We start from the raw sequence: 11,642 nt of genomic DNA on the forward strand, positions 1-11,642 counted from the left end.
ACGTGGGGCGGCGGGCAGCGCAAGGGATCCGGGCGGCGGGGTCTGGCGGGCAGCGCTGGTCCAGCCGCCTTTATAAAGCCGAGCCTCCCCGAGCCCCCCTCCTCTCTCCCACTCTCCTCTCCTCCCTCGGAGATTGGGAGGGGATGGGGCGGGTCGCTGGCAACTGGGAGGGTGGAGAGGGCTGTACGGAGCCCCGTGACAAGCCTGGCCTTGTCAAGACAAGTGGGGGACCCAAGCGGGGCAAGAGGGAGGGAAGTGCAGAAGTCAGCCCGCCCGACGCCAGCAGTCCCTGCTTTGCTGGGACCTTGGTTCAGTTCCCCCCACCCATCTCTTCCTGTGTGATCCTAGGCAAGTCCCTTCCCTTGGGTGCCTGAGCCTCAATGTCCTCATCCAGTAAAATGTGTGTGATAATAGGAACCACCTCTTGGGCCCCGCGGCAAGCCTCAAAGGCAATGCCCAAGACGCATACTTCCCTTTCCTTCCACCGAGCATCATCTCAAGACCTCTCCTTGCCAGGCTTCACTGTGGGAAGCCCCCACCGCCACCCCACCCGCAACTGTCTCTGTGTCACTAACCTGCGGATCTTCAGGGCCCAGAGACCTCTCCAACTGGGGTTCAAGCAAACACTGCCAGCCCAGGAGGACACACGCAAGCTGCTGGAATCTCCCTCAGAGAGGCTGGCATTTCCCCAAGGGCTGTGGGTTTCTGGTGAGCCTCTGAAGCGAGGTTCTCTGCACGTGTACTGCCTACAGATGGCCCCAGCTCCCAGGACAGGCTCAGGGCATGCAACCTTTTTGTTGTCAAATGTGTGAAAGCGGGAAAGAGAAATAATGATGGCTCACATCCATTGAACATGTATTTAAGCACAAAACACTAGTCCAGACATGATGACCAACTCCTCCTAATTTCTCCAGAACTTTCCCAGATTTTGAAACTCCAAGTCTCCCTGCCTGGGACCCCCCTGCCCCACACAGTCCCAGGGAAACTAGAATGTTCAGTCACCCTGGATCTAGATTAACTTGTTTAATCTTCTAACAACCTGTGAGGTTGGCATTATTATGAACCCTCTTTAGCAGGAAACTAGAGGTAAAGACAATCCTTGGCTGCTCTGGGAGCCCATAAACTGTTCATGGCAAGGTGGGAGGTGAGAGGTGGGTGCCTACAGCCCAGTAATTGTGTCCAGACCCTGTGTCTAGCAGATCAGGGTTAAAATTCTAGGCTTGCAGCAACATGAATGGACCTAGAGAATGTCACATTGAGTGACGTGAGTCAGACAGAGAAGGAGAAATATCGTATAACAACCCTTAGATGAGGAATCTAAAAAGAATTGATAACACAGGAACTTCCCTAGTGGTCCAGTGATACGACTCTGTGCTCCCAATGCAGGGGGCCTGGGTTCGATCCCTGATCAGGGAACTAGATCCCATATGCCACAATTAAGAGTTTGGAAAAAAAAAAACAACAACAGAGTTTGCATGCCAAGACCAAAGAACCCACATGCCAAAACTAAGAGCCAATGCAGCCAGATAAATACATATTTTAAAAAATAAAAAGAAATGATACAAATAAACTTACATCCAAAACAGAAACAGACTCAGACTTCAAAAACGAGATTATGGTTGCCCGGGTAAGAAAGGTTGGGGGAAAGGAGAATTAGGGAGTTTGGGATGGACATGTGCTAATGCTAAGTCGCTTCAGTCGTGTCCGACTCTGTGCGACCCCATAGACGGCAGTCCACCAGGCTCCCCCGTCCCTGGGATTCTCCAGGCAAGAACACTGGAGTGGGTTGCCATTTCCTTCTCCAGTGCATGAAAGAGAAAAGTGAAAGTGAAGTCGCTCAGTCGTGTCCGACTCCTAGCGACCCCATGGACTGGCAGCCTACCAGGCTCCTCTGTCCATGGATTTTCCAGGGAAGAGTACTGGAGTGGGGTGCCATTGCCTTCCCCGGGGATGGACCTGTACACACTGTTATATTTAAATGGATTAAACAACAAGGATCTACTGCATAGCAAGCGGAACTCTGCTCAGTGTTATGTGGCAGCCTGGATGGGAGGGGAGTTTGAGGAGAAAGGATACATGAATATGTATAGCTGAGTCCCTTCTCTGTTCATCTCAAACTATCATCACATTGTCTGTTAATCAGCTATACCCCAATACAAAACAAAAGGTTTTGTTTTTTTTTAAATCCTAGGCTATCAATTCTTAGGTGTATGACCTTGGACCCCATACTTTAGCAACTCTCAGCCTCAGTTTCTAAAATGAAGACAATTAGATTATTGCAAGAATAAATTAAATAGGCATAGTGCATGTGCTGGGCATGATACATGACACACCATTAATGCCAAATAGATGCTAGCTATTGTGATTAGGGTCACAGATTACAAACAGACAAGGCGGGAGGGCTGTAGGAGGGGAACAGAGAAAGTGGTAAGGATATCCAGAGGAGGAAGTGCCTGAACGCCTTTAAACTCTAGTAACCCTGGCTCTTCCCGGAGTCTGGCTGGAGAGAAAAACCTGACGGATGTTAGTTTTTCTTTCCTCACATTTTCCTAACTGGAATGCAAATGTCTTTTGTATCATTGCTATCTTTTACAGGGTCGAGCATGCCTGCTAAGTCACTTCAGTCGTGTCCGACTCCAGGGATTATAGCCCGCTAGTCTCCTCTGTCCATGGGGATTCTCTAAGCAAGAGCACTGGAGTGGGTTTGCCATGCCCTCCTCCAGGGGCTCTTCCTGACCCCGGGATTGAACCCGTGTCTCTTATGTCTCCTGCATTGGCAGGTGGGTTCTTTATCACCTGGGAAGCCCCTTACAGGGTCTTCCCCCTATAATTCACTGTCCCCAGAGAACCCCAGTGAACTTTACATTTTTAAAATTATTTATTTATGTATTGTTTTTGGCTGTGCTGGGTCTTCATTGCTGCGCACGAGCTTCTCATCGTGATGGCTTCTCATGTTGTAGAGTATGGGCTCTAGAGTACATGGGTTTCAATAGTTGCAGAGTGTGGGTTCAGTAATTGTGGCTCTGCGGCGTGTGGAATCTTCCCAGATCAGGGATCAAATGCATGTCCCCTGCCTTGGCAGATGGATTATTAACCGCTGGACCACCAGGGAAGTCCCCAGCCTCAGTGAACTTTAAATATAGCAGTGTGACCCTGGGCCAGTGGTTTAATCGCTCTGGGCCTTTGTTTCCTCATCTATAAAATGAGGACAAAGCACCTCCTTCTTAGGGTTGCTTGTGAGGATTAAATGAGTTAATGTATAAAAAGGACTTAATAAGCACCTGGCATTTAGTAAGGGCTCACAAACTAGCTATAATTATTACCATCATTAGCCATCAACAATTACTAGTGTCATTAGCCTTCAGTCAGTGACTTTCCACCATTCTTGAACTGCCCCTGTGCCCAGATGTCTAGACACCTGAAAGGGCCTTTCCCTGTCTCCTTTCCCACCTCCCTCACCCTTTTCCTTCTGCTCCAGCTACACTGATTTTTTTGGTGCCTTGAACGTGCAAATGAAATTCTTCTTTGCTCAGGTCCTTTGCCGTTGCTGTTCCCTCTGCCTCAAAGGCTTTTCCCTCTGATTTTCCCATGGCCTGGCCCCTTGTCCTTTTGGTCTCCGCCTAAATGACCCTTCTTCAGAGAAGCCTTCCCTGACTACTTAGCAGTTAACTCTCAATTGCAATAGCCCTTTTTTTTTTTTTTTTTCCCTTTTTACCCTTTTTTAGTTGCAGCATATGAACTCAGTTGTGGCATGTGCAATCCAGTTCCCTGACCAGGGATCAAACCTGGGCCCCCTGCACTGGGAGGACAGAGTCCTAGCCACTGGACCTCCAGGGAAGTCCCTGGTTTATTTTCTTTATAGATCTTATTCTAATTTAATATTGGTTCGTTGTCTGTCTCTGTGAGAGCTGGGATCTTATTCACCCCTTACTCCCAGCGCTAGAACAGTGCCTGGTACAGATTAGGTTGTTGCTTAGTCGCTAAGTCGTGTCCAACTCTTTTCGACCCCATAGATTGTAGACCGCCAGGCTCCCCTGTCCATGAGATTTTCCAGGCAAGAATACTGGAGTGAGTTGACATTTCCTTCTCCAGGGGATCTTCCCGACCCAGGGATCAAACCCGTGTCTCCTGCATTGGCAGGCAGATTTTTTTTTTACCACTGAGCCACCTGGGAAGCCCACAGATTAGGTACTGAGGCGGGCTGCGATTCATGGGGTCGCAAGGAGTCGGACACGACTGAGCGACTGAACTGAACTGAACTGAAATGTATTTGCTGAGTAACTGGACTGGTTTGGGAGCGCTTGAGTATCCCTGGGGAGCAGGCGATACCTGTGCTGCCCCTTGTGAGTCACAGTCTAACTGACTCTAAACACAGCCTCGACCTGGGCTGGGGGACATGAAGGTCACCTCTGACCTTGATTCCAGAGACTTGCCTACTCAGCCCGATCCCCTCTGTCACCCTTTCTCCCACAACTTGTGCCCCCAACCTTCTCACTGCAGAATGAAGTTGGCAAACATCCAGCCCAAATGAAGTTCTTTTTACTTTTTTTTTTTAAAATTTATTTATTTGGCTACACTGTGTCTTAGTTGCAGCATGCAGGATCTAGTTCCCTGACCAGGGATCAAACCCGGGGCCCCCTGCCCTGGGAGCATGGAGTCTTAGCCACTAGATCACCAGGGAAGTTCCCCACGCGGAGTTTTGGCAGCCTCCCCGAGTCCTCACCACTTGGCTTGAGAGATGGAGCGATCAGAATCCCCAATCCCTTTCTACTTTCACTTCTGTCTTTGAAATGATAAGAAAAGCCTTCCGAGCATTCAAAGCGACAGGAAAGAAATGGTTTTCCAGACTTTATTTTACACCCAGCACACTGATAGTGCAAAACACCAGTGCTTTGGATCCAGGCCAACCTGGTTCAAATCCTGCTTCTGCCGATTTCTAAAGCAGAGGTCAGCAAGCCTTTCCTGTAAAGGGCCAGACAGTACATATTTCAGGCTTTGTAGGTCCTTTAATCTCTGTCATAGCTCCACTCTGCTACTGTAGCATGAGAGGAGCCATACACAGTCCTTTAAGGAAGAGGCTGCTTGTTGGACTGGGCCCACGGGCTGTAGTTTGCCTACTCATGTTCTAGAGTAAAAATTAAAAAGTAAATCTCCTGGGACTTTCCTGGCATTCCAGTGGTTGAGGCTTTGCCTTCCAATACAGGGGTTGTGGGTTTGATCCCTGGTTGGGGAGCTAAGATCTCACATGCCTCATGGCCACAAAAATCCAAAACATGAAACAGAAGCCATATTTCAACAAATTCAATAGACATGGTTCATATTCTTAAAAATGTTTAAAAGAAAAAAATTAAGCTTGTCTCGATCCTCAGTTTCCACATCTGTAAAATGGGGATGATTTAGTACCTGCCTCCCCCTGCCGGGTGGCAGTGACATTCCAATGTCATAAAATATATCAAGTCTAAATTTAGTACTTGGCCCACCAAAGGCCTGAATAAATGTCTCTGGTTATTAGTATTAAGCAGTTGTTTAACAAACAAAAAGTGCTTGCCAAATAGGAACTCACTTGAACCTCAAAACACCCTACAAAAGAGCTATCATCATACCCCCTTAACAGATGTGGGAACAGAGGTCTAGAGAGGTGAAGTAATCAGCTCAAGTCAGTCTGGCTCCAGAGCCCACGCTCTTCACCCCTTCAGCCTGTCATCTTTCTTTCTTTTTTTAAATATTTATTTACTTGGCTGCTCTGGGTCTTAGTTGCGGAATGCAGGCTCTTTGATTTCAGCACGCGAACTCCTAGCTGTGGCTTGTGGGATCTAGCTCCCTGACCGGGGATCAGACCCCGGGTCCCCTGCATTGGGAGAGTGGCGTTCTAGCTCCTGGCCCACCAGGGAAGCCCCTGTCCTCTTTCTTTTTGAATGATCCCCTTTAATCCTCACAGCCACCCCTCAAATTATCCAATGTCCCTGTTTAGCAGACTGAGATACTGAGGTACAGCAGGAGGAAGTAACTGGCCTCAGTCAATAAACACAGGCTCCACTGACCACAGGATACCAAGTTGGATTTCTGCCCAAGAAGTCAACAGGAGGGTAGCCGGGCTCCCCCCTCCCTCTCCCTGTCTCCAGCTGTGTTGTCTTTGGATACTTGTGTGGCTTGGAGAAGCTGCGTGCGGTCAGCCCATCTCCCTTCCTGACCTTTCCCCTACCCCGCAACGCCCACCCAAGCGACCCCCACAGGCAATCATCCTCCTCTCTCTCATGAACCCTGCAGGCTCTGTGCCCCCCGCTGCTCAGTGAGGCTGTGCCTGGGACCATGTGAGGGGGGCCAGTTGGAATGAGGGGAGGGGTGTGTGGTGGGCGGTGGGGAGGGGGCACAGATGTCAGATCAGGAAACCCTGATTACGTCTCTCCAAACCACCTGTTTCTAGAATGTAGCTGGGCAGAACTGCCCCCATGGGGGCCAAACATTTCCCAAATGGACAGAGACACAGGACGGACCAGAGCTTTCAGGGTTCAGCCAGGGTGGAGCTATTGACTGCTTCTGTTGCTTCTAAAGTTGGAAGACTTGGTCTTTTGATTTCTCCTTTTCTGTCCCATTTTCTCGTTTTTCGGGTTAAGGAGCCGGCCACATGGTCCTCGAAGGCCCTTCCAGGTTTGAAACTCAAGGATTCTAAGGCTTCTCATGGGGTGCTGTAGCCCTGGCTCCTGGGTCCTCTGCAGGAGGACCAGGGTTTGATCTCTGGTCAGGGAACTAAGATCCTGCAGGCTGTGCGGTGCAGCCAAAATATATACAAGCATCATCCGTGCCCTCAGCTTCCTCCCGATACCTCTCCAGCTCAGCTCCGACGTTGGCCTCGGGCAGCTCATTCATTCCCTCTGATTTCTTCTTTATTTTCTTCATGCTCTACCCTCCTTTCCAGGTCCTATGCCTCTTACAGCCTGTGAACTGACTGACTCACGGGGCCTCTCTCTGATGGCCCTCTGAGCCTCCTGCCCTTGCTTGTGCTAGTCACCTTGTATGGGCTTTCTAGCCTCTAAGTGATTTGAGGACAGGGTGGAGGGTTTGCAGCAGTGCTATTTAGATGCTCGGAGTTCGTAAGCCAGTAATAAAATTTCGAAGTACCTTAAATTCAGTTCAGTTCAGTCGCTCAGTCTTGTCCGACTCTTTGCAACCCCATGGACTGCAGCACGCCAGGCTTCCCTGTCCATCCCCAACTCCCGGATTTGCTCAAACTCATGTCCATCAAGTTGTTGATGGCATCCAACCATCTCATCTTCTGTCATCCCCTTCTCCTCCTGCCTTCAATCTTTCACAGCATTAGGGTCTTTTCTAATGAGTCAGTTCTTAGCATCAGGTGGCCAAAGTATTACACTTTCAGCTTCAGCATCAGTCCTTCCAATGAATATTCACGGTTGATTTCCTCTAGGATTTACTGGTTTGATCTCCTTGCAGTCCAAGGGACTCTCAAGAGTATTCTCCAACACCACAGTTCAAAAGCATCAATTCTTCGGCACTCAGCTTTCTTTATAGTCCAACTCTTACATCCATACATGACTACTGGAAAAACCATATCTTTGACTAGATGTACCTGTGTTGGCAAAGTAATGTCTCTGCTTTTCAATATGCTGTCTAGGTTGGTCATAGATTTTCTTCCAAGGAGCAAGCATCTTTTAATTTCATGGCTGTGGTCACCATCTGCAGTGATTTTGGAGCCCCTGAAAAATAAAGTCTGTCACTGTTTCCATTGTTTCCCCATCTATTTGCCATGAAGTGATGGGACCAGATACCATGATCTTAGTTTTCTGAATGTTGAGTTTTAAGCCTACTTTTTCATTCTCCTCTTTCACTTTCATCAAGAGGCTCTTTAGTTCCTCTTCACTTTCTGCCATAAGGGTGGTGTCATCTGCATATCTGAGGTTATTGATATTTCTCCCAGCAATCTTGATTCCAGCTTGTGCTTCATCCAGCCCAGCGTTTCTCATGATGTACTCTGCACAGAAGTTAAATAAGCAGGGTGACAATACACAGCCTTGATGTACACCTTTCCCAATTTGAAACCAGTCTCTTGTTCCATGTCCAGTTGTAACTGCTGCTTCTTGACCTGCATACAGATTTCTCAGGAGGCAGGTAAGGTGGTCTGGTATTGCCCTCTCTTTGAAAAATTTCCACAACAGTCTGTTGTGATCCACTCAATCAAAGGCTTTGGCGTAGTCAATAAAGCAGAAGTAGACGTACCTGAAGAGAGGGGACAGAAAAAGATGGTGACTTTTCCTTTTGATAATAATGATGGGCCACCTCTTTGGCTAAACTTGTCTCTAATACTTCAGGGACCTCCTAAAGGTTGCAAGAAACATCCTGAATATTCCAGCATCTTAAAATTTTCCTAGATGCTCTAATACTCCAGTCTCAGCGGCCCACCCCTGGTGGCTCAGTCGGTAAAGAATTCACCTGTGGTACAGGAGACCCAGGTTCAATCCCTGGGTCAGGAAGATCCCCTGGAGAATGGAATGGCAACTCACTCCAGTATTTTTGCCTGCAAAATCCAGTGGACAGAGGAGCCTGGTGGGCTAGAGTCCCTGGGGTCACAAAAGAGTCAGACATGACTTAGCGAATAAACCACTACAAGGACCCAACGTACACAGGCTTCGATCTGACAAGGACGGCCAGCCCCTCAGCTGGGAATCACAAGGACATCACGGTCCCTGGCCTCCCTCCTGTCTTCCACTGAGCTAGATCTCTTTTAGTATCCCCACCTCTGGTTCCAATTCTGCTCCTCTCCCAGCATTCTCCATCTCATTTCACAGCCCCATCCTGCACCCAGACGCTTAAGTCAGAAACTCAGGCCTCAGGATTTCCCCGCCAGCACAGTGGTGAGGGCACTTCACTTCCACTGCCAGGACCCAGGGTTCGAGCTTTGGTCAAGGAACTAAGAGGGCTTCCCCTGGTGGCTCAGTGGAAAGGAATCCACTTGCCATGAAGGAGCTGCAGGAGACTCGGGTTCAGTCCCTGGGTCAGGAAGATCCCCTGCAGGAAAGGATGGTAACTCCAGTGTTCTTGCCTGGAGAATCCCATGGACAGAGGGATGGACAGAGAATCCCATGGACAGAACCTGGCGAGCCACAGTCTATAATGTGGCAAAGAGTCCAACACGACTTAGCATGCACACACGCTGGGAACTAAGATCCTGCAAGCTGTGCAGTGCATCAAAAAAAAAAAAAAAAGGCATCATCCTTGCCCCCCTTTATTCCCCCTCCTACTCCATGTCAGCAAATCGTGGTGTCTCTCACTCCAGAATATGACCCATATCTACACACATCTCTCCTTTGCACCAACACTGGTCCAAGCCATTTTCCTCGTCTATCTGGACAACTTGACTCGTCTCCCTGCATCACTCTTGGCCCTTTCAGTCTCGTTTCCCTGCACCAACCAAAATGATCTTTAAACAGGAGAAATCCTGACATGCTACTGCTGCTGCTGCTAAGTCGCTTCAGTCGTGTCCAACTCTGTGTGACCCCAGAGACGGCAGCCCAACAGGCTCCCCCATCCCTGGGATTCTCCAGGCAAGAACACTGGAGTGGGGTGCCATTTCCTTCTCCACCTCACACCCTCTGCTGCTGCTGCTGCTAAGTCGATTCAGTCGTGTCCGACTCTGTGTGACCCCATAGACAGCAGCCCACCAGGCTCCGTCCATGGGATTCTCCAGGCAAGATCACTGGAGTGGGTTGCCGTTTCCTACTCCACTGCTCCAACCCCTTCATCTGCTCCCCATCGCTCCCAACATAAAACCTGGACTCTGGTCATGACTCCCAGGAGACGCTAGGTGATCTAGCCCTCGTTTACCTTCCTCTCCAGCTCCGCCATTCACCACTCTCAGGAACACACCAAATCACTGTCTCAAGCTTTCCTCAAACTCTTCTCTCTACCTGAAACATCTTTACCCACAGATCTTTGCATAATCGGCTTCCTTCACTGACTCAGATCTCTTACTCACATGGCACCCCCACTGAGAGGCCCTCTCCCCATCATTACCTGTCATTCTGTTTAATTCTTTATTGTCTGTTTCTTCAAGTAAACTGTCAGCTCCATGGGAGTAAGGAGTCTGACACTTAGTCATGGCTGTAACCCAGGGTTCCATGGCCGTGCCCAGGGTGTGGGCCATGGAAAGTGGGCTGTGGTTATCATCTGCAGGCCCTCCAAAAGGAGGAGACCTTATCATGAACTGTGTGGCCCTGGCCTAATTCCTTCCCGAGCCTCTAAGCTCCCTTTTGCTTCCTGCTGGTACCACTGAGCTCCTTCATTTCCCCAGAGTTATCTGGAGCTGGTCTGCAGCCAGGAATGTCATACTTTCCTAATCTTTTGAGAGATCTGAACAATCCCTAGGTTGTGGGAGGTGTCCCCCGCCTTGAGATCTAAACAGGCTGTGCAGAAATCAGGACCCCTGAACCCAACCCACTCCTGGTGCCTTCACCTCACTTCACTTGTTCCAACAAGCCCGTCTGCTGTGAGATTGCATGCACCTTTTGGGGAAGTTTCTTGTTTCTTGTCTCCAAGCCCACATGTCTTCTGGTGTGGGAGAGACTGCTGGCCAGCTTGAGTTCCCTCTTGGTGAAGTTGGACAGAACTTCAAGCCGAAAGTTAGATCACTGGTTCTCAACCCATCTGCATGTTAATAATGGCTTTTCAAGCAGGGAGGTTTCTGCTTTGCTTTGTTATGTTTTGAATACCTATGCCTGGGTCCCCATTCCCAACAGTCTGATTTAACTGGTTTGGGTTGGAGCCCGGGCATCCTTAGATGTTTTTAAAAAGTTCCTCGGCAGGATATAACGTAGAAGACGGACGATAATAAGTAATCTCAAGGACATGGAGAAACCAGAACCCTCATACTTTGCTGCTAGGAATATAAAATGGTGCAGCTGCTTTGGAAAACATTTCAGCAGTTTCTTAGAAAGTGAAACACAAATGTATTCTATATACAACAATTCCCCTTCTAGCTGTCCACTCAACAAGGAGGAAAACATATGTTCACACAACATTGTACATGAATGTTCATAGACACCAATTTGTAATAGCCAAAAAGTGTAAACAATCCAAGCGTCCATCGGCTGGTGAACAGACAAAATGCGGTCTATGTGTAGAAGAGAATACTGTTCAGGGAGAAACAAAATGAGCTACTGATCAATGCTAAAGCCTGGATGAATCTCAGAAACATTCTGCAGGACATCCCTGGTGGTCCGGTGGTTGAGAATCCGCCTGCCACTGCAGGGGACATGAGTTTGATCCCTGGTCCGGGAAGATTCCCCATGCTGAGAAGCAACGAAGCCCCTGCACCACAACTACTGAAGCCTCTGTGCCTCGAGCCTGTGCAACAAGGGGAGGCACCACAATGTACCCCAACAGAGAGTAGCTCTGGCTCGCCTCAGCTACAGAAAGTCCACATGGAGCAACAAAGACCCAGTCATGTTGTTATGTGTTAAGTCACTTCAGTCATGTCCAACTCTGTGCAACCCCATGGACTGTAGCCCACCAGGCTCCTCTGTCCATGGGATTCTCCAAGCAAGAATACTGGAGTGGGTTGCCATTCCCTTCTCCAGGGGATCTTCCCGACCCAGGGATCGAACCAGTGCCTCTTATGCCTAACCTGCATT

The sequence above is a fragment of the Bison bison genome, unplaced genomic scaffold, assembly GCF_000754665.1.
Source record: "Bison bison bison isolate TAMUID 2011002044 unplaced genomic scaffold, Bison_UMD1.0 scf7180017864038, whole genome shotgun sequence".
Classification (NCBI taxonomy): Eukaryota; Metazoa; Chordata; class Mammalia; order Artiodactyla; family Bovidae; genus Bison; species Bison bison.